General features: G+C 37.0%; 1 long non-coding RNA gene across 1 annotated transcript in view; it reads left to right on the forward strand.

The window, feature by feature from the left end:
• Positions 1 to 480: 480 nt before the first annotated feature.
• The window catches only part of LOC114577516 (uncharacterized), a 54,932-nt gene continuing 35,419 nt past the window's right edge, over positions 481 to 19,993 (forward strand). The window contains exons 1-3 of the long non-coding RNA XR_003697661.2: positions 481 to 654; positions 834 to 935; positions 1,448 to 1,515. This is a non-coding gene — a long non-coding RNA (uncharacterized LOC114577516). The remainder of the gene's footprint in view (positions 655 to 833; positions 936 to 1,447; positions 1,516 to 19,993) is intronic.

Here is a 19,993-nt window from a genome sequence, read left to right on the forward strand (position 1 = left end):
ACTGAACAGCGGAAAGATTTCAAGAAACACGATGTCGAGTACCATGAATAAACATAGCATTTATTTAATTCTTCAACGTAGTATTTCTTGATAAATATGTACCAAAATTATCTGAGTTAATAGTAGTTTAATATTTTCTTAATTTATATTAGATTGTAAATAATTAATATTTTGAATTATGTTATTTAAATTTGATTTGTATTTTACATATAAGAAATAATCATATTTATTATGTAATAAAAATTAAAAAACATAATTTAAACAATAAAATATAAAAATTATTTATTTATTTATTTTTATTATTTAAGAAAAGAAAATTATTAAGATATAATATTTCATAATTCGTCAAAACAAAAAAGGTATACGATGTTTAATGTTTGAATTACGTTTGAATTATCGCGGCTTAAGTAAATGGAGATCGTATATTACGTATTGCTTCAACCAATAGGAAAGCTCCTTACTAAATTTGATGCGCGAGGCGTCATAGTGGTGTCAAAAATCGTGGTGAAAGGACGTGTCGTGCGGTCCAGTGTAATTTCAACTGCGTAATTACTTTTATTAGTGTTAATTTATCGTTTATGAAGTACTACCAGTGTTATTTGAGTAATCCACGTCTATTTAATGATTTATTGGACATCGCCACAACAAAATCAAGTAATTTTTTCTTATATTCATTGGTTATTTGTATCGGTAGCTTGTATCGGTAGCTTATGTTCGAGATAGATTCTTTCGTAATATAGATTCGATTATTGTTTTATTTTAATCTAATTGACTTCAATTCCGTGTATTTATATTAATCCTTCGATTTTTTTGTGTTTTTTTTATATATTTAGATATCAATTGGCTTTGAAGATATTTTGAAACAATAGAGGCTTACATTATAGACGCCATGTTAATTAATAATGGACTCTTCCAGATTAACGTTTGAAACTGATGTACGTATACCTTTATATTATATTTCTTTATACATTGGATTATTGATAATATATAAAATTAATAATACAAAATTACATGTATATATAATATAAATTACATATATTTCCATAGTTTATTAAGAATATTAAGACGAAAGTAGGAAAAATTTAAAAAATTGAAATTTTTTATATCGAATATATTAAATTATTTCTCTATTTCAAACAGATTAAAGTTATAAATAAGTGTAGATTCGTTAGATTTTGTTGTATTTGAATAAAAAAATCGAAGAAATATTCAAATTTTAGTGCATTTTGCTCGCGAAGACTCTATAATATCATTTATATCTTGTGTTCATAATTTTCGTTATTCTTACGAAAGAGACGCCATGACACATTTTTATCTCGATACGTTACACTTGCCTTTCGACACGTATTTACGTATATATGCTCGAGTATCAAAACAAAAACATTTTGTTCGTAGTGCAAAAAGGTAAAAAGAAAAATAAGAAAATATTATTTTGTTTCTTTTCTAGGACAATTTCACATACGCAATACTAATACAACGCATATTAATAACAAAGCAGATTCTTCGCATCGACTGGTGAGTCACACATTTTTATTTTTCTGTTATTCAATCATATCATAGAATCAAAGTCGATAATTGGTATACATAGAATTTTATGTATAGTGATTATGAATATTATATTCATGAATAGTAATTTCATTTTTCATTATATTTTATTCATTAATTTAGATAAAATTTTCTTGCATGTATTATAGTTATAGGTTATATATAGATTGTATATAGATATAACATATTAATTTTCTAATTTATAGTATTAATGTAATATTAAATACAGAGTATGAAATATAATATTCATTATTAGTGATTATGATTTAAAATATATTCACTGTAATTAACTAGCATAAATTTTGAGTAAAGTTAATGTGTATAATCAACATGCATTCAGTATGAATATTTGCAAAATTAAATATTCATATAAATATTTATATGAATATATTTGCTTGTTATGATGTGAATGTTAGAATAGATGGAAAATCTATTCTATTATAACATAATTGAATTATTTCATTTGAATATTTTAGTATAGAAGTTAGATGTTTTTTAATTCCTTTATAATTATTATGTGACTTAATTAATAAGTCAAAATTGCATCATTTTATATGTATATATTGTATAATATATAATATATAGTATATATATATATAATAAATGTGATATTCATATTAATATATTAATATATTAATATTAATATATTGAAAATCAATTGTTATTAAAACTATTTATTTCTTGATAAGTAAAAAAATATAAAATAATAATAATTAATGATATGTATGTTAATAAAAATTCAGTTCATTTTTCTTTTTTTTTAATTAATTATATCTCATAAAATTTTACTTTAAATCTCTACGTAGATAGGATTTATCAATTTTCAATATTCAATTTATCAATTTCTTTGTATAAGAAGGATTTCATTATATGAAATCTAATTTTTCTAATTATATTTAGATAATTAGGTTTTAAAAAAATTAGATTTTTAATAGATAGATTAAGTAAAATTTTCAGTTTAAATAGGATACGTTTTTAAATTAAGTTAGATTTGAAACTAGATAGGATTTTTAAATTATATAGATATAAATTAGATAGAACAAAATGCAATTATGAATTATATAACAAATTAAGTTAATTAGTAGTCTGCAATTATATTTTTAACAAAAATTTATTAAAATGATTTATTACTTTGGATAAAATAGAATAATAGATTTTTAATCTGTTTTTTGAATAGAATATCCTTTTATAATTTATAATCTCTCCTCTTCCTTTATCAATGAATTGATTAATTTAATAGTAAATCGCATAGTATATCATCGATTTTCAAATCGTTCATTCCCGTCTTCTTAAAATTCAATTCCTGTCAAACAGCCAAAATCTAGAACGTACGAAAGTAAGTTTAACTCGCAAAATTTTATACAAACCTCCATGAAAACAATTTATCTCGCAACGTTTCGAATAACTTTTCGACGAGAAATCGGCCGGTTTCCATGCCAAACCATGTCAGTATACTATGCGAAAATGACGCCGTTGGACGCGTTCACGCTTGTACAAAGTTTAACGAAAAATATCCACCGACAACCTCTCGGTAAAATTCCCTCGGTTTGCTGTCCGCTCCGTCAGAAATCGTTGCGTATTCTCCCTATCTCCTCGTCGCACTGACAGCCCACGAGGATTGTCCCGGAAGTTGCGAGAAACGTGGTTTCCGTGCGAGGTTATACGAACTGACCTGTAATTTTTTCATGGAAACGGTAAATTAGAGGCGACGCATTGTCTGATACGTTGACTCAGCAACAATTCGGTGTTCCGTATATTATATTGTATTCTATATATTATAATGCATCGCGCTTCGTGAATTTGCATTTTACGCGATTATTTTTCGTGAAATATCGTTCTGCTTTGGCCGTTAATTCCCCGAGAATACGGTTTGACATTATAAAAAAAAAAAGAAAAAAAAACAACGTGCCGATGATTTGTGAATTTTTTTCATCGCTGACATTTCTTTACATCGAATCATTCCTGGCGTGGAAAAATCAAAAGATCAATGGGTTTATTGCAACATTGATAAAAATATAAAAGTATTCTATATATAAATTCCGTGTATCAATAGCTCTTTCTCTCGATACGCGATTCAATGATAGAAACATATTCGCGCGTGTATGAACCAAACGAAAGCGAAAAGAAATCTGAATTGTGAAACGTTTTCGCGTGTGTCTCGAGAGCGGAAAAGGGTTGAGTTGAACGATAGTTTTGCGAAACTTTTGAAGCGGGGGACCGTACCTGCGATGCCACGTGCAGAAGCGTTGCACGATTGTTTGTAATTGGGCAGAAAGCCAATAACATTCCGTTGCTGAAACCGAGTGAACTTTCGACTCGGTTTAGAATCTCGATTCCGAGTATAGTATCGGTGCATCCGCCAAGGTAATGAATAAGTAACGAAACAATGTGATCGTTGTATATCGTTGTTGTATTGTTGTTTCTCCCTTCGCGTACAGTCCCACTGGCCCACTTTTCCAATTTACGCGCTTAATTAAATTTTAATCCGATCGTTTTCTTCGAACGTGGCATATTTGAATGGAATTCGTATCAGGGAATAGTGGATGTTTTATTCTTGATTCACGAAAAGTTTCGAGATCGCGAGTTGCATTCTCGTTTCATCTTTCTCTCTCTCTCTCGTTCGATTAAAAAAAAAATTATACCGGCGATTATTGCGATTGATAGGAGTTCATTTACAAATTAAAAAAATCTCAAATATTATACCTCCATAATATCACATTCACGCAAAATTTGTACCCGTATCTTCTTGCAATTCTGCAGATTTTCTTAAAGTCCGGAGTTTTTAACAACAAGCTCGAGCAATCGAAATCTTTGTCCCTCCATTTTGTATTGGATCAGTTGCGCTTCTATTTGTTCGTCCATTGCGAACAGCTACGAATTAACTACGCTTCTTCCGATCCTTTGTCACGATAAATCGTTTGCCTCGGAGAAAATCCAAGATCAAACGTTGGACTGGAGGCCAACGATCGCGAAAATGTTTAAACCTCGTTGGCTCGAACAGATCCTTGTACCTCAAAGCAATATACTGTCTGGTGGAATTTCTGGTTGTCCTTGATCCCGCAGATTGCAGCACAGGGATTAATTGCACCTGGATTAATGGTTTCTCTAATCCCTTATTCGTACGTGGCAGTGATTTTACCAGTCCGTGCGGCTTTGAAAACCCGTTTCTCCGTCGTGTCTCCTCCCACCTCATTTTTCATTCTCTCACAATTAATTCCATTTCATACACCTGTCCATTTTATCTTCACTTAACGTAAAATTGTTATTTGAAATTTAACGTGATCGCACGTGATGAATGGATAAATGAGATTTTTTTTTAAAATCGTCTTAGTTAACAAAGTGATAACAAACTCGCTATCCTTTGAAACATATTCTTGTCGCATGCATATATATATATATAGGAAGATTACAGACACGTATCGTGTTATCATCCGTTCTTCTCCGGTATTCATCCCTGTTTCCCAAGTCTGTTTCGCCGACAAAGCACGATTAATAACAATGATTGACCATAGTCGAATTACGTTCGTGTGTTACGGGCATTCTCATGGTAAACAGCCGTATGTGTTTGTCAATCGTAGCGAAAATTGACCCACTTCCCGTCGCGCAATTATCTGCAGCTCCGTCACTTTGTGCCGCGGTCGGGTGATCGCGATAAAACACTCCATTATAGGTTGAAAGTAACGAACTGGCGCAAAAACTGAATAACTCTCTGTCTAAATTCGATACGCGCGACGAGGTCGCGCTATATTATTTTATAACGTAAAAAATTACTCTTAACGATATCCGGTTATTGTCTGTCGCGTTATTCTTTTTTTTTTTTTTTATAGGTTTATAGTTTGATGAATAAAATCGCTCTATATATCGAGATAAAACGTAGGTAGAATTTTTGTATCTTGGTAATTTTTTCTTTTAATCTTTTTTGAAAAAATATTAAAAAATATTTAAATTACTTTAAAAGGTATAAATATGCAAAAAGTTTTAATCGAAACTAGTTAGAATTTTAAAATATATTCGAAAATATATTAAATAGAATTGCAAATAGAATTTAGATAGAATTTCTCTTTCAAACGTTTAAATTTCTCTCCTTCTGCGTATATTTCTCCCAATACGACGTGAAATTTTTCACGAAAGGGTAGAAAGATATAACCGTATTAATCAATTACATGGAATATTTAGAATTCGTTCACCATATTACTCCGAATCCTCGAAACGAATCATTCCTAATTTTAATTTCAACCGCGCACTAACACCTCGTAATCTCATTAAATCAACATCGTTGAAAGCAGGCTCTCTATAACAGCACGCAGAAAAAAAAATTCTCAAAATTTAAAAAATTCTCAAATTATTTCCTCTTCGCCTAAATTTGCTAGTTAAATTAGAGAAACTTAAACCATTCCTCCGTTCCTTAATTTCATTTTAAACGCGAAAAATCCTCCTTTCTATCCCCGTAGTTTCCTTTTTTCCATCCCGGAAGTTCTTCCTATCTTTCATTCTCCGCCAGAAGCGAGTTGCAAAGAGCAAAGAATGAGAATAGAGGAAAAGTGAGAGAAAACACGACGTGGAAAACAGCGAACGAGATATCCGCGAGATGTTGCTCGATGCGACGTTGGTGAAATGAGCTTTTTAGAGGATGGTCGTGAACGGGTATGGAACCGGACAAAGAAGCCGGCGGGGGCGGAAGCTTTGAGCAGATGAAAGAAAACGTCAGTTACGGCGCCGGCCGCAAGCACCACTTATTCTTTTTTTTTTTCTTCAATTTCTTCTTCAACTTCTTCAACTTCTTCTTCCCGAGTTCTCTTCGTTCCCTTCTTTTCCACTTCTTCTTATTGTCGTCTATTCATATTTCCTCCATTTTCACCTACATCTTGACCTCCCACCGCATTGCTCTTTCTCCACAATGCTGTTGCCTGTTAGAGTTTTTCTCCCTTATTTCTGCTATTCGCTGGTGTCTTTCATCTTCTTCTCTGTGCGTTATTTCATTCTTCTTTTTTTTCCTCTCTTTTCATTTCTTTTCTTCTTTTTTTTCTTGATCATTCGATCCTTTTTCTTCCGTCTTTCATTTCCACTTTTGACTTCTTCTCTTATCAACAAGCACGTATACCTTCGATTCGCGCTTCACCTCGCTTCTCCTTGCTCATCCTGCTGTACGTATCGCGGTTATTAAATCAAGACGCTCGCTCTCGATGTTTGCATAACAATTTTCCGAATAAAGCGGAAGTCGTGTTTGGTATTTGGAACGGGGTATTATGATATGCTCGTGGCTCGAGGATTAATTGTTATGGAATTTATGTAATTTTGATAAATGTTTAGAAATTACGAGTTTCTTCTCTTTTAATAAACTATCAAATAAACTATTCAAATTTTCATTTATTAATTATATATTAAATCTTTCATTTGCATATTTCATCACATTTCATCGCGATGAAGTTTTTTTTCCCTAAAACTAATTTGCATTTCGATTTGGAAAGAAGGATGATATAAAGACGATGTGATATACTTCATTTCAATTTTGCCCTTCGTGTAACACGAGTTGGAATCTTAATTTTCAAATATACTCTCCTTTCGATCATTCGAGCGCCCTTGAGTTCCAGTTTTTCGCTCTGTGTCCAAGTTTTAAATGATTACAGACCCATCTATCTGTCCGGGTCGAATATCGACCTGCCCTTTGAACTACTTTCGCGATTCTCAACTCGGCCCCCTTAAATTACACGGGTTTAAAGTTTGAAAACTTGGATGGCTGCGAATCGCGTGGATCTCTCCCTCTCTAATCCGATTCTTTGACATTCGACGCAAACCGTTGGAATCGAAACACCGCCACTCGATTTTCGCGTCTTTTATCAATTCTCGACTTTTGCCCTCGCCCTACCTTTTCGACGATCCAACTTTCCAACGACAACTCTTCACTCTTATTCCCCTTTAAGCGTTCCTTCCTCCGCGTTTATTGATAGACTTGAAAACTCCATTAGCCTTCCCTATCAATAACCGAACGATGTACTCAGCCGCGGTGAATAATGAATTCCCTCGCTCCACCTTCTTGTCCGTGCACTTAGCCTTGAAACTTGGCCGAGCAAACAGTGTATTCGCACCACCTCCTGCATCCACCATCCGACCATCCTGAAAACCGTGACGTCGATCGACCAAAATGGTGTTCCAAAGTACGCGAAGAATAGAACGGATCGTGGATTTTGAGACAACAGTTTCTTGTTTTCCTTTCCAAAAGATAAACTTGGGTCCTTTTTTTCTTTTTTCTTTTCCCTTCTCTTCCTCCCTCCCACTTGGATGCTTCTAAAGGTTGTGATTGACAACAATTTCTTATTTAAAGATGGACCTGTGTCGCTTCTTTTTTTCCCTTCTCTTCCTTCCATTTGGATATTTTTAAATTCGCCGTGGTGATTGACAACAATTTCTTATTTCGCAAAAGATACACTCTTTTTATTTTCTCTTCTCTTTCTCCCTCTCACTTGGTTTAAACGTGGTGATTGACAAGAATTTCTCATTTTCCTTTCCAAAAGATAGACCTGTGTCCCTTCTTTTTTCCCCTTCTCTTTCTCCCTCCCATTTAGACATTTTTAAACGATTCACCGTGGTGGCTGAGAACAATTTCTTATTTTGCAAAAGGTAGACTTGGGTCTTTTTCTTCTTTTTATTTCCCCTCTCTTCCTCCCTCCCACTTGGGTATTTCTAAATGCGACGATTGACAAGAATTTCTCATTTTCCTTTCCAAAAGATAGACCTGTGTCTTCTTTTTTCTTCTCCTCTCTTCCTCCTTCCTGCTTGGACATTTCTAAACGATTCACCGCGGTGGTTGAAAGAGGTTGGCGTAATTTCCTCGGGCACGAGCTTCGACTTCAATAAGCAATCTCGATGGGGGGAAAAAAGTGTAAAGCAGCGGGGGTGGACATGCCGGTAATTAGATGTCGCGCTCGTTGTCGTCGCGATAATTAGCGCGAATTGTTTTTCATCCTGTGGCAATTATCGGAGTTGGTCTGTTCGTTCCTTCCTTGGAGGAGTGGGGAACATAAACAGGGACACGTCGCCTTCTTCTCACAGGGGGAGGGGGTGCAAGAAAATCGGGGGAGGCGCGTGTACATGTGTACGACACAGGCGGTGATAATTGTTGCCGGTCGAGAAAAAGTTTTCATGGAGATAATTATAGTTTTACTGGACCTGGTTTCGACAAACTTCCAGAGAAAGAGTTCTTCTATTTTTGTTTCCTTACTTATTATTTTTCTTTCGATCTTCGAGGTGAAAATTTGAGGTGGCGCGAGACTCGCGCGTTCGAACACGTAATCGAAGAAACTGTGGAAATTTTTGAATTTTCATTCCCCAATCTTGAGTAAAGTAATTCCGTTAGATGGGATTCGGTGAAAATAGAATTATTCAATAACAATTATCCTTGATCTTTTTTTTCTTATTCAGAAAATGAACATTGATTTTCCAATATCAAACCAATTCGATTCCTCCACACAGAAGAGTATCTCTAATATCTTCAATAATACGGATACAATATGTTTTTCTTTTCTTTCTAATGGAAAAAAATTTCAACTTCTCACGATATTTAGGGGAGAGAGAGAGAGAGAAGGAGAAATTATTTTTTCCAAGTTTATTATCTCCGAACGGTATTCTCTTCATCCACTTTCGCAACAAATAACGATTTATAAGCCGCGTTATCGAACGTTTTACGAGGGTGTTGGTAATTTCTCGGGAACAAAGATTAACGGTGGTTCGATCGTTCAGACGAGAAGTTTTTCTCCCTGCCGCGTTAAGGTAGTTCTAAAGTCGTCGATGCTGTTATTTAAGTTTTAAATTGCCCCCTCCTCCCCCCTCCTTTCTCTCTCTTTCTCTCTCTCTCATTCAAACTCGATCATTCATTCGCTCTCCTTCTCCTCTTTTTCATCCACGGGGCTTTAATTCGAAGGGAAGTTTTTCGATTATACCGAGTCGCCAATCGACGTAACACATTACGCTCAATAGGGGGTGGAAAGTTTTACGCGCCGCTGTTTGCGAGTGTCCTGGAATAACGATATAAAAGGGAGAGAAGCTTTCTTCCTCTTGCTCGGCCAAGGAATAACATTGTTTCCGTTGACGCGGTCACTTTTGTTCGTTTATGCGTGGATATTTCATTCTTTGATTAAAATTATCGAATCGACGAGGAAACGAAGATAATTAATTAATTGATCTTAATTAATCTGTTAATCTGTTATCTGCTTGATCGATTAAATTGGAGTTTTTGGAATTTTCCTTGAATTCTTGATATTGATTTTTCAAACAGAGAAAGGATATTTAGAATATCGAATGAAATTATGAGAAATAAATTAACGAAGGGAGGGGAGGAGATTATTTTTAATTAGCATTACATGTAAGTTTCGCGAAGATGCTTTAATTGTGCAAAGACACAAGAAGTAATTTTCCTAAGAAAACCAAATTCTTGATTTTTTCTGCAATTATTTTTTTTACGGTATTCAAAAGTTCTACGTGTTATCTTTTTTCAAACAGAAATAGATTTTGGAAAACTTGATCAAATCTGTTCCTTTAAATCGAACGTTTTTCTTTCTCCAATTGTCTTTTTTACGGCGTTATTCCTTTTATTTGTTTACGTTCAATTTTTGTCCAACTCGAAGATTTTTTGATCTCGAATCATGATCGAGTAAGAATATTAGGATTGTAACAGTCTTCCGAAAAGATAAATGGACTGTTTCGTAAACAGCCCGTGAATCGGTAAGCTTCATTAATTTAGTTTTTCCTCTTCCATCGAGATAAGCCAATAAAACAAAACGACCGCGATCCAATTCGAGGGGCCGTAACTCCTGTATTGTAATTGCACATCCAACCGTGCCAATTTGATTGGATCAAGAACGTAATCCATTTGATAAACCAATATATCAATCCGAATCCTCGGTTCGTTAAGAACACAATTTTTTCATGCGCAAACATCCCTCTTTCCAATATCAATATCTTAATACTCGAATCGACGAGGAACCCAAAATACTCTTTTACTTATTTCCATCATCTCGTCGAAAAACTGATGAAACGCAACAAGCATTTCAAGACTTTCGTCTCTCGTTCAACTTTTCGTATGCAATCAAAATTTCCTATCAATTTGAATTCTCGTTTCGTAAATTCTAAATATCATTCAAATATAATTCAAAAAATAATCCAAACTCCCCCTTCTATCCATCCATTGTTCAACTTCACAAGCTAAATTCTCCATAACGCGTGATACAATCAGTTCCCGCCGAGCCATTTTTCGAAGTAACTCGAAATAACCGTTTCTCCTCCTCCTCCTCCTCCTCCTCCCCGATATCAAGTTCCACGAGCGTGGAATCTAAATCGTGGCGTCCATTACACCCCGAGATCCCGATCCTGCTGCACTATCTTCCCTCCGACAATCGCGAGGGGAAACAATACGAAGAAGCTACTAAAAACCTATCTCTCCCCAACCCTTGTCTCCCAAGGGAGGAGACCAAGATCTCTCGAACCTGCTTCCTTCCTGAATCCCAGGTTCTCGATGTTGGAAGGAAAACGTCGCGGGGACGTTCATTCACTCTTCCTAACCTTTCTAAATCGGTGAGAGAGAATTAAATGAAATCGAGTGGAGCAAGCTTTTTTTGCCGAGAATTTTCATTTTCGTGGTGGTGTAATGCTTTTGTGGAGAATGGAAGTTGTGTAAGAAGCGTCGATTCCTTTCCTTAAGGCCCTCCCCTAAGTAAAGAGGAATTGTTTAGCAATCGGCAACTACCTGATCGGATCGGAAGGCTTAACTTTTAAATCCTCCTCCTCCTTCTTCTCGTCTTGGCTTTCACTAGGACAAACAAGGGAGCGAAATTTTTCTCTTCTAGATTAATTTTGATGGAATTTTTTGAAATCGATATTCAGGTTGAACTTCATTGATTGTATCAATTATTTTTTTTGTATTCTTGTATTCTATTATTCTTGGTACAAGAATACCTTATATAAGTTTTTCTCTTTCCGTTTCTCGTCGTCGTATCAATCAAGGTGTTTAATTATTTTTTCTAAGAAGATTTGTCAGTTAATTGAGATGGAACGATGTGATTCTTGGAAAAATATGGATTATACATATTTTTCTTTGTTAGTCATCATTCATGGATGAAGACAGCTCTCAGAGATATTTCAAAGATTAATTGTACAAATATTTCTTTTTTCGCTAGAAAACATTACGAATTTAGAATAGAAATAGGCTTTACGAAAAATTTCAAATAGTTTAAACCTCTATTCACCGTCCTCTTCAACGAGAATATCAAATCATCCTGTTAACAATAACAACACCGAAGTTGACGTATTACAAACTAACCAAAGCTCGACTTTAAACTTAACGCTTCCTTAAAACATCTCTTCCTTCCTCTTATATTCCTCCCCATATATTCAAATATTCAGCGATCGATAATTAAACGAATCGAACCGCGCAAAGGAACTCGATTTTCAAAGAGTCCCGAATTAATATCACGTTGGGGATGCGCCACCCCCAGTGATATCACCACCAAGTAGGGGAAGGAGAAACTTTCTCCCCTACTTGCCGTGAATAATTAAACTCGAATAAGGGAGTGGAGGGAGACGAATAAGGGATGGAAAATCGGTACTCTCGCCGTCGGAAGCTATTAAAACGTGGGCTAGCGTGGAAGAGTATTCAAAATTACGGGAGCAGCCGGCGGCACGCGAGAGGAAAAGAGAGAGAGGAAGCCTGTTCCAATGGTGGACGGGGATGAGAAACGTTTCTCGATGGGCGGCAAATGCGAAATCGATGGGCAAATCGGTTATCGCGGCCGACTCGAATATTCGATTGAGAGGGATCGGGCGGGAACAAAAAGGAGGAGGTTATATTCGTCTCGAGGGGCAGCATTGCGTGTGCATTCTCGCGCCACGGGGACCGGAAGTTCGCGTTATCCACGCTTCGTTGCACGATTTCACCCGTTCGTGGCTCGTTCGTTGGAAAAACTTGAAATCCGGCCGGGGATCGATACCCTCCCCCTCCCCCATACCCACCGCCATCGTGAAAATCTGCCACCGACACTGCCGTTCTCCGAAGAAAAAAAGAGAAAAAGAAAAAGAAAAGGGAAAAATCGGCACAGATGGAGACGAAGATTTACGTGTTCGTCGGACGGGTCGAGGGAGGGGATGAAGTTTCCGATAAGAACGCTCGCGGCCAACTTTTCACGCGTCGACGTTTAATCGTTGCGCGATAAAAAGAGGACAGATAGGGGGAGGGAGAGAATAAAGGGTGGCGTGATAAATTTCGAGATGATGATGGAAACGTTGTCTCGATACGCCGCGAACTTTGTGACGGATAAGCAAACGTTGCCTTTGAGCTTGGGAAGGAGGGGGGTTGCATCGGTGTTTAAAGTTGAACGGAACAACAAGCCCTCCCTCCCTTGTCGACTGTGTTGAAAGGGTGGCGTTTCAAACTTCGACTCGATGACAGACGCGTCGTCCCTGCCGGGCGGATTTTCGTTTCCTCGTGGAAAATCGTTTCTCTCTGGTGGAAGTTCTGGTCAATGGTCTGGTGAACTGTCACCGGTATTGTTGTCACGCGCAAACGGATACCTGTTGATCCGTTTTCGTCGAAAACGGAATTCCCCTTCCTCGAATCGATTCCTTAATTCCTCGTGCTCGTGCTGCCACGCCTCCCCATTGAAACATTAAAAAATGCATGCCTCCGTTTCTCGTGTATTACTCGCTGTAACGATTCCTCGCCCTTCGAGTTTCTGTTCGCGTCTCGAAACGAGCGAGCTTACTTGTTGCACCTTCTGTGCGTCTCCTCCTGGAAATCCGTGCACGGTTATGAATCATAACCACTATGAATTACGAGAAAGAATGTAATATGCACGTTGCAGAGATAAACTGGAGCACCGGTTCTCGGAATCTCGTCGCTTTTTCTCTCTCTTTCTCTCTCGAGAACGGATGTCGAACGTCGTTGCCACACCGTGTGACGAAGATTGGTTTGAATGAAAAATTTATTACTTCCTCGAGTTCTTTGAATATCGACAGAACCACGTCAAAACGGGCAAACATATTCGATCAAAATTGATCCTTGAGTATTTGAACCAAATTTTAAATTTTTCTTTTTGGAATATACATACATATCGTGGAAAGAGAGGAAAGATATATATATATATAAAATAGGAAAGATAAATGTATATAATATTAATGCACGAGTCTCTCGACGCAAATTCATATCGGCGCGCTTTTTCGTGCAATTTTACATGGCGGGCCTTCCATTTATCACCGAGGAAAAGACTTCCGTCGCGAAATCCCATCTGTTCATACCTGATCATCATCGATCCCATTTCGAACAGGATAGAGGCTGTGCTCGATTCGATAGTGTTTCGTTAATGAGCTCGCGAAATGAAATGGGGTACCCTTCGTCTTTTTATTCCGCACACGTTCTTATGCATTCTTCCACGCGAATTTCGTGATAAAAAGAGACGAAACAACTAGACGCGTTGCTCTTTTCGCGCTAAAGCTTTCGTCGGAGATTAATCAACCTCGAGCAAGCGAGCGAGAGAGAGAGAGAGAGAGAGAGAGAGAGAGAGAGAGAGAGAGAGAGAGAGAGAGAGAGAGAGAGAGAGAGAGAGAGAGAGAGAGAGAGAGAGAGAGAAGAAAAAGAGAAAAGAAAAACCAGAAGAGATTATTCGATGGAATAAATCCTTTTGTATCCCTCGCCTTTTTTCTCCCCTCTTCGTTCAATTAGCGAACAATTTCCTTGGCGAACACTGGATCCACTCGTTATCCCTCCCTCCTCCCCGAAACGAACGATTAAACGTCCTCCTCCTCCTCCTTCTCTTTCCCTCCCTCAGACGTTCAATTAATTAATCAGCGAATTATACCATTAACGAGTTTGTCTAATCGGTCGACCGACCGCGTCGACCGCACCTGGAAAACTCGTTTCCAGACCAGGAATAATCTCGGGGAGGAGGAGGAGAGGATGGATCGCGGACGAATTTTTGCCGGATTTCCCCGGAAAAAGAGATTTCCCCGTTTTCCTTGCCAGATCTCTCGAAAATTACTGTTTAAACCCGGCTCGATCTCGCGAACGAGGGATTCTTTTATCCATCCCCGATAGTCATTTTTATTCTCCCCCTTTCCCAGAAGCTGGATGGAAAATTGAAAGAATGATCGTGAAATGAGCGCAAGAATGTATATATGAATTTGTAGAAAAAAAAAAGAAAAAAGAAAAACATTCGTCGAGGCTGTTTCAAATTGTAGAGGAAAATGAGAGGATAAGACAAGTTTTGAATCGAAGAAATTAAATCGTGATTAATTAAACTAGTATCGTTCTAATTGTACAGATTCTCAATGAATATAATTGTTGGATATTCTAGAAAAATAAAAAGATAAAGTCTGTCTATTCTAGCAATTGAATTGAGAGTGAGATCATTCTCTCTTCCTCGAATTTATAAATTTCTCGTAATTTAACAAATAGGGAATATTTCGATTATCTAGAATCTTCAGAGAATTCTGCGAATACACTGAACCTATTATTCTTGTATGATCCGTTCGTTTTCCGTTTCAATTTAGAATAGAATTTCACTTATACCAAAGTTTCTCCGTTCCTTTTGACCGCCTGTTTACATTTTCGTTTTTTTCCGTCCGTTTCTTCGTTGTTCGAGAAAACTTGGAGAGTCGGTTCTACAGTCGATCAACGAGGATTAGAGAAAGCAGAGGAAAGAACGGAGGTGTACATTTTTCCTGGCTTAGGACGAGCTTTTCCACCCAGCCTTTTACACCCGGTGTCCCGTGCAAATTGAATCTTTGGGCTGATCGATCATCGTTACAAATTGCCAGAGGAGAAACGGCGGATGTCGGGGATCGATCGATCGATCGTTCGTTCGTTCGTCACAACGTTAACGTTCGTTTCCACGCCCAGATTTAAATGGGATGATAATTTGGCGCAACAATCCGCTGTTGTTGCTTATATTTCATTCACGCGATGGAATTTGTGGGATTGATAAGCGACGGGGAAACGTTGGAACAGTTCGATCACTTTCGCGAAAAACGTGAAGATCGGTATAATTTTATGCAGATTTTTATCAAGTTTAGAATTGTTATTCCAGAAGTTTCTCTTTTGTTTGGAGAGAAACCGAATATGTGCATTGAATGCGGAACAAAAGTGGATAAATGATACTCATTTTAGGTGTTAATACGAGTTTAATTAAGGAATTAATGTTTCATTTGTGAAATAATAGAGGATGATTTTCCGAGTCGAGGTTTCAACAAGGAATAAATAATTCGTTCAGCATGGAAATATATAACGATACGTATAAGGGAAACTATTAAATTCATTCAAAACGCGTGAATTTTGAACTGACAAATTATTTTGCATCGATTCGAAGTAACATTATTCGGTTGATTTATTGTCGTTTCTTTTGTACATAAGTCACGTTCTCTTGATCATATAGGGTAATATATGCGAATTACAGGAGCAAAACAAGCTTTTAATTTGAGTCGATATGGAATATTCCGTATCGAGCAAACACTTTCAAGCTTCACGATTCATCCGATTCTATTGAAATTCGCAAAATTCAAAATTTTTATCCTTTTCCATCCCTTAAAATTTTAAAAGTAACCCAATAATAATTATTCGTGTTTTTTCAATCCCAAACTTGCGAATCGAAGTCTGTTTCGGACGAGAAACATTCTCACAATGAAACATATATCTCGAAATCCGATATCCCGTGTTCGTGAATTTTAAATTGATTTAAATCCAATTCCAAAGGATCTTCTTAAGCACTTATGTCCTTAAATTTCCAAATCCGTTCAAGAGTAAGCCAGCAAGTTTCAATAACAAATTCACTCTGACTCTTTCCCTCCCCCCTCCCCTCATGTACGAATCCTAGAATTCTAAATTCATTTTAAAATCGCCTCTTTCGAATTTGCGGGGGAATCGTTCTTATTGTTTCCATCGTTTACCTTCTAAAGTTTTAATTTCTTTCTGAAAAGTTCTGAGACTTCGGTAATTTCTTCGAATAAACTTGCAAGAGAATCATTCTCGATCCACGTCAGACTTTGACGCGTTACTCGAAATATACGTATATTGGAAATCCTTCCAAATAATCATTCGAATTGAGTCTCATAAAGTCGTGCTTCTATGTCAATGTGGCACGTTTTAATTGCTGCTGACGCGGTTAACCGATAAATCTAAGCTGAATCGATTTAGCTGACTAACACGTTTTTCATCATTAATTAATGGCACGAAATACGTTCCGTATCCGGGCCAATTGTTAAAACGAGTAAATTAAATTATATATGATAGATCGATATTAATTTGTAATTTAATATTCGTTATAATTCGTTAATTTATTCGATTTTGTAAGGATTCTATTCTGCGTTGCTCTTTCTTAGAATACATGTTATTTTAAAATTTTTGAGATATCGAAAGCTGTATTATATTCTTCGTCGTGGAAAATTTCAAATGTATCTTTAGATAGATAGGTAGGTTGATTTTATAACCATCATTTATAATTCTATTTTATAGTCGCTGAAGGAAAAGTTGATATTATTATTTTTTTTTTTTACGTTATCCAATGGGTTAAAAAAAGAAGAAGTAAATACTGGAAGAGAAAGTCTTGCAAAGCAATTTGCTCCATTCATTCGCTCAATTCGCTTTTTCTCTTACAGAGAAAAACCCCTTTCCCTTTCGCTAAAAGCTCCACAATTGTATTTCAAACTTCTTCTTAATTCCATCCTGTTTTTTAATACTTTATCTCGTCCATTCAACATCGAGTTACGCTGAAATAACGAAAACTCTTCTGCGTTAAATTTATGTAGAACGAAATAAAACGCTGAACTTTCGTGCTTGAAAATTCAATTTTACTTTCTCCTCCGATTCAATCGCCTATATCCTTTACGTTTCGTTCTTTTTCGTCCCGTTCTTCGTTACGTTCTTCTCCCTTCCCATCCTCTTCCCCTTTGCATCATTAATAATTCACACACGATTTCGAAACGATTTCGAAACGATTTTTCACGTTTATTGTAACTAGAGAGCCGTAGATTCATTTATGAAAATCAGACGAAAGGGATTGTATCGTGGAAGTTTTACAATAACAGAGGGAAAATTTCAACAAACGCGGAGAAGTAGCTGCAACAAATTGGGATCATTTTCTCGGGCGGGAAAAACCATCCCCTTCGCCAGGGCTGCCTCCGCTCTCCGGTCAAAGCGGGGCTCCTCAAAGAGAAATCGAATTAAAGCAGACGAACGACCATTTTCTCTTGGCGTGTGAAACGAAAATAAAAAGCGAGCATTTTCTTTTGTGCGCTAACTTCCCCTCCATCGACGATAAACTTTTCCATCCCCGTACGACCGAGTTCAAGTTTCACCCAGGTTTTTCCAGGGTGAAAAAGTGAATCTCGGCCCTTCGAAACGCATCTTTTTACCACGTGATACGACTTTCTCCATCTTTCTTCGTACAACGACGTACACAGTACAGCCTATGCACCGTGGCTGAAATTATACGCGCACAGCGTCCGCTCTTCCCCGCCGAGGACCACGTTTTGCGAACAAGCATCCTTCTCGCGCGCTCTGCACCCTTTCCCTCCGCGCTCGTTTCACCACCGCGTTCGTTTTGCTTGTCGAAACGTCCTGAAGCACCGTCGTCGGCCATTAAGATCTAATGACACCGTTGCGCCAAAGAGTGGCTCGGATACTCGTCCAACCCTCTCATGCCACCAGACTTGGACTTCTCTCTCTCTTTGTCCACCCCTTTTTCGCCCTCGATGAGCGTTACGGTTCCGTTGTACCTGCTTCTTCTTCTCCCCGTTACCCTTGTTGCTCAATTAAGGCTCGTTTTTTTTACAGTGGACGACATGTTTTTGGTGGACTTTGTCGGGTCGTCGACATTTCGCTAATTTCGAATCGAAATATGTCTTTTTATGACTTCTCCTTCCTTTGTTTTTTTCTTTCTTGTCTTTCTCGTCCTTTCATTCCCTTTGGTTGATGAGATGATACAAGTATTTCGTGTATGTTGTTCAATCAAGATTCGTTTACGTTTTTGGAAAACTTTTGGTCGATGATATTCGAATCAATAAATGGAAACATCATATAATTCGGTAATTCATTAGATCTGCGCGGACAATTTTAATTGATTGACAATTTTCTGGCAGAAAAATGGGTTTTAGATTTTTGAGGGTTATCGGGAGGAGGGAAAATTTTCGTCGGTATTGAATTTGTTTGACAAGCTTTTAATTTTTCTGCCATTCAAATTTGATTTCTCCTCGATCGGCCGATGTCCGACAACGTTGTTGCGAGTGACGGATATCTTGAATTTCTTTTTTCTTTTCAGGATATTCGATTCAACATTCGTAAGAAATTGGAAAAAATGAAGTTATTTCGATTTGGTGTATCGATATGATATTTCAAAGTGATACAATGGGAGGTAACATAACAGAAGAACGGAGATTAGATTACAAACTGCAACGCGAGCGTAATAGAAGGGTTAAAATTACAGATCATCGAGCCGATTTGCGGTGTTGTTAATTTAAATACACGTGTTTTCGGGGGAATTGAATTCACTGAAGTGCGCTCGATCGAAGTAATCGAACGAAATTATAAAAAGTATTCTATATTTTTTATTTTTCCTCGTATAATTCTTTTTTTTTTATATAATACTCTACAACGATACAACGATATTCTATATCAAACGACGTACGAACAATTAACGGATAATCCATATATCGAAGATTTTTTTTTTTCATCAAGCAATTAACCAATTTTCACTATCGAATACCTCGAATATTTTTTCGCTTTTCCCTGAATTCGAAATACGATATTTCTCGATCGATATCGTATCCTTCGCGATGTCAAGTATCCCCAAATTTTTGTACGCATTGACGTACGTTTATCTAATCTTACCACGGATTTCTCTCAAATATTGACGTATACATACGTGTACATATAAATAAATATTTGTACCGTGCGAGTATCGCCGATCGAAGCATCGCCGATTTTTCGTAGGCAACTACCCGTATACTTTCGTTGGCGGCATTATGGGGGTGTGTGCCTTCGCGGTGTCGAGTATCATCGATTTTTCCATGCATTGATACGCGCCTTCGTCGTTTCGAATATCGTCGATATTTCTAAGCGACGTCGTATCCATGGTGTCATATCGCGCTATTTCTCTAGACGTTGACGTGTGCCTTCGTAATAACCGAATATTCAACGATTATTTTACTTTCTTTAGGTTAGTGAACGTATCTTCGTTCGTTTTAATTATAGGCTTGCAAAGGAAACGCGTCTCGATGCAAGCAATTTCGATATTCTTCGCAGGCAACGTTGAACAAGGCAAGTGGCGCGATAATTTGTTACAAGCGCGGCCTCTGCAATATATTACAGAGTAAACTGTGTCGCGAAACGATATCGTAAAACTGGTGTTTAAAGGGGATACACGTCGCGCCAACTTTCGTTTCTTTTTCGTGTCGTTCGAGCCGCGATAACTGC

This window comes from Apis cerana, linkage group LG5 (genome assembly GCF_029169275.1).
Source record: "Apis cerana isolate GH-2021 linkage group LG5, AcerK_1.0, whole genome shotgun sequence".
In the NCBI taxonomy this organism is placed as follows: Eukaryota; Metazoa; Arthropoda; class Insecta; order Hymenoptera; family Apidae; genus Apis; species Apis cerana.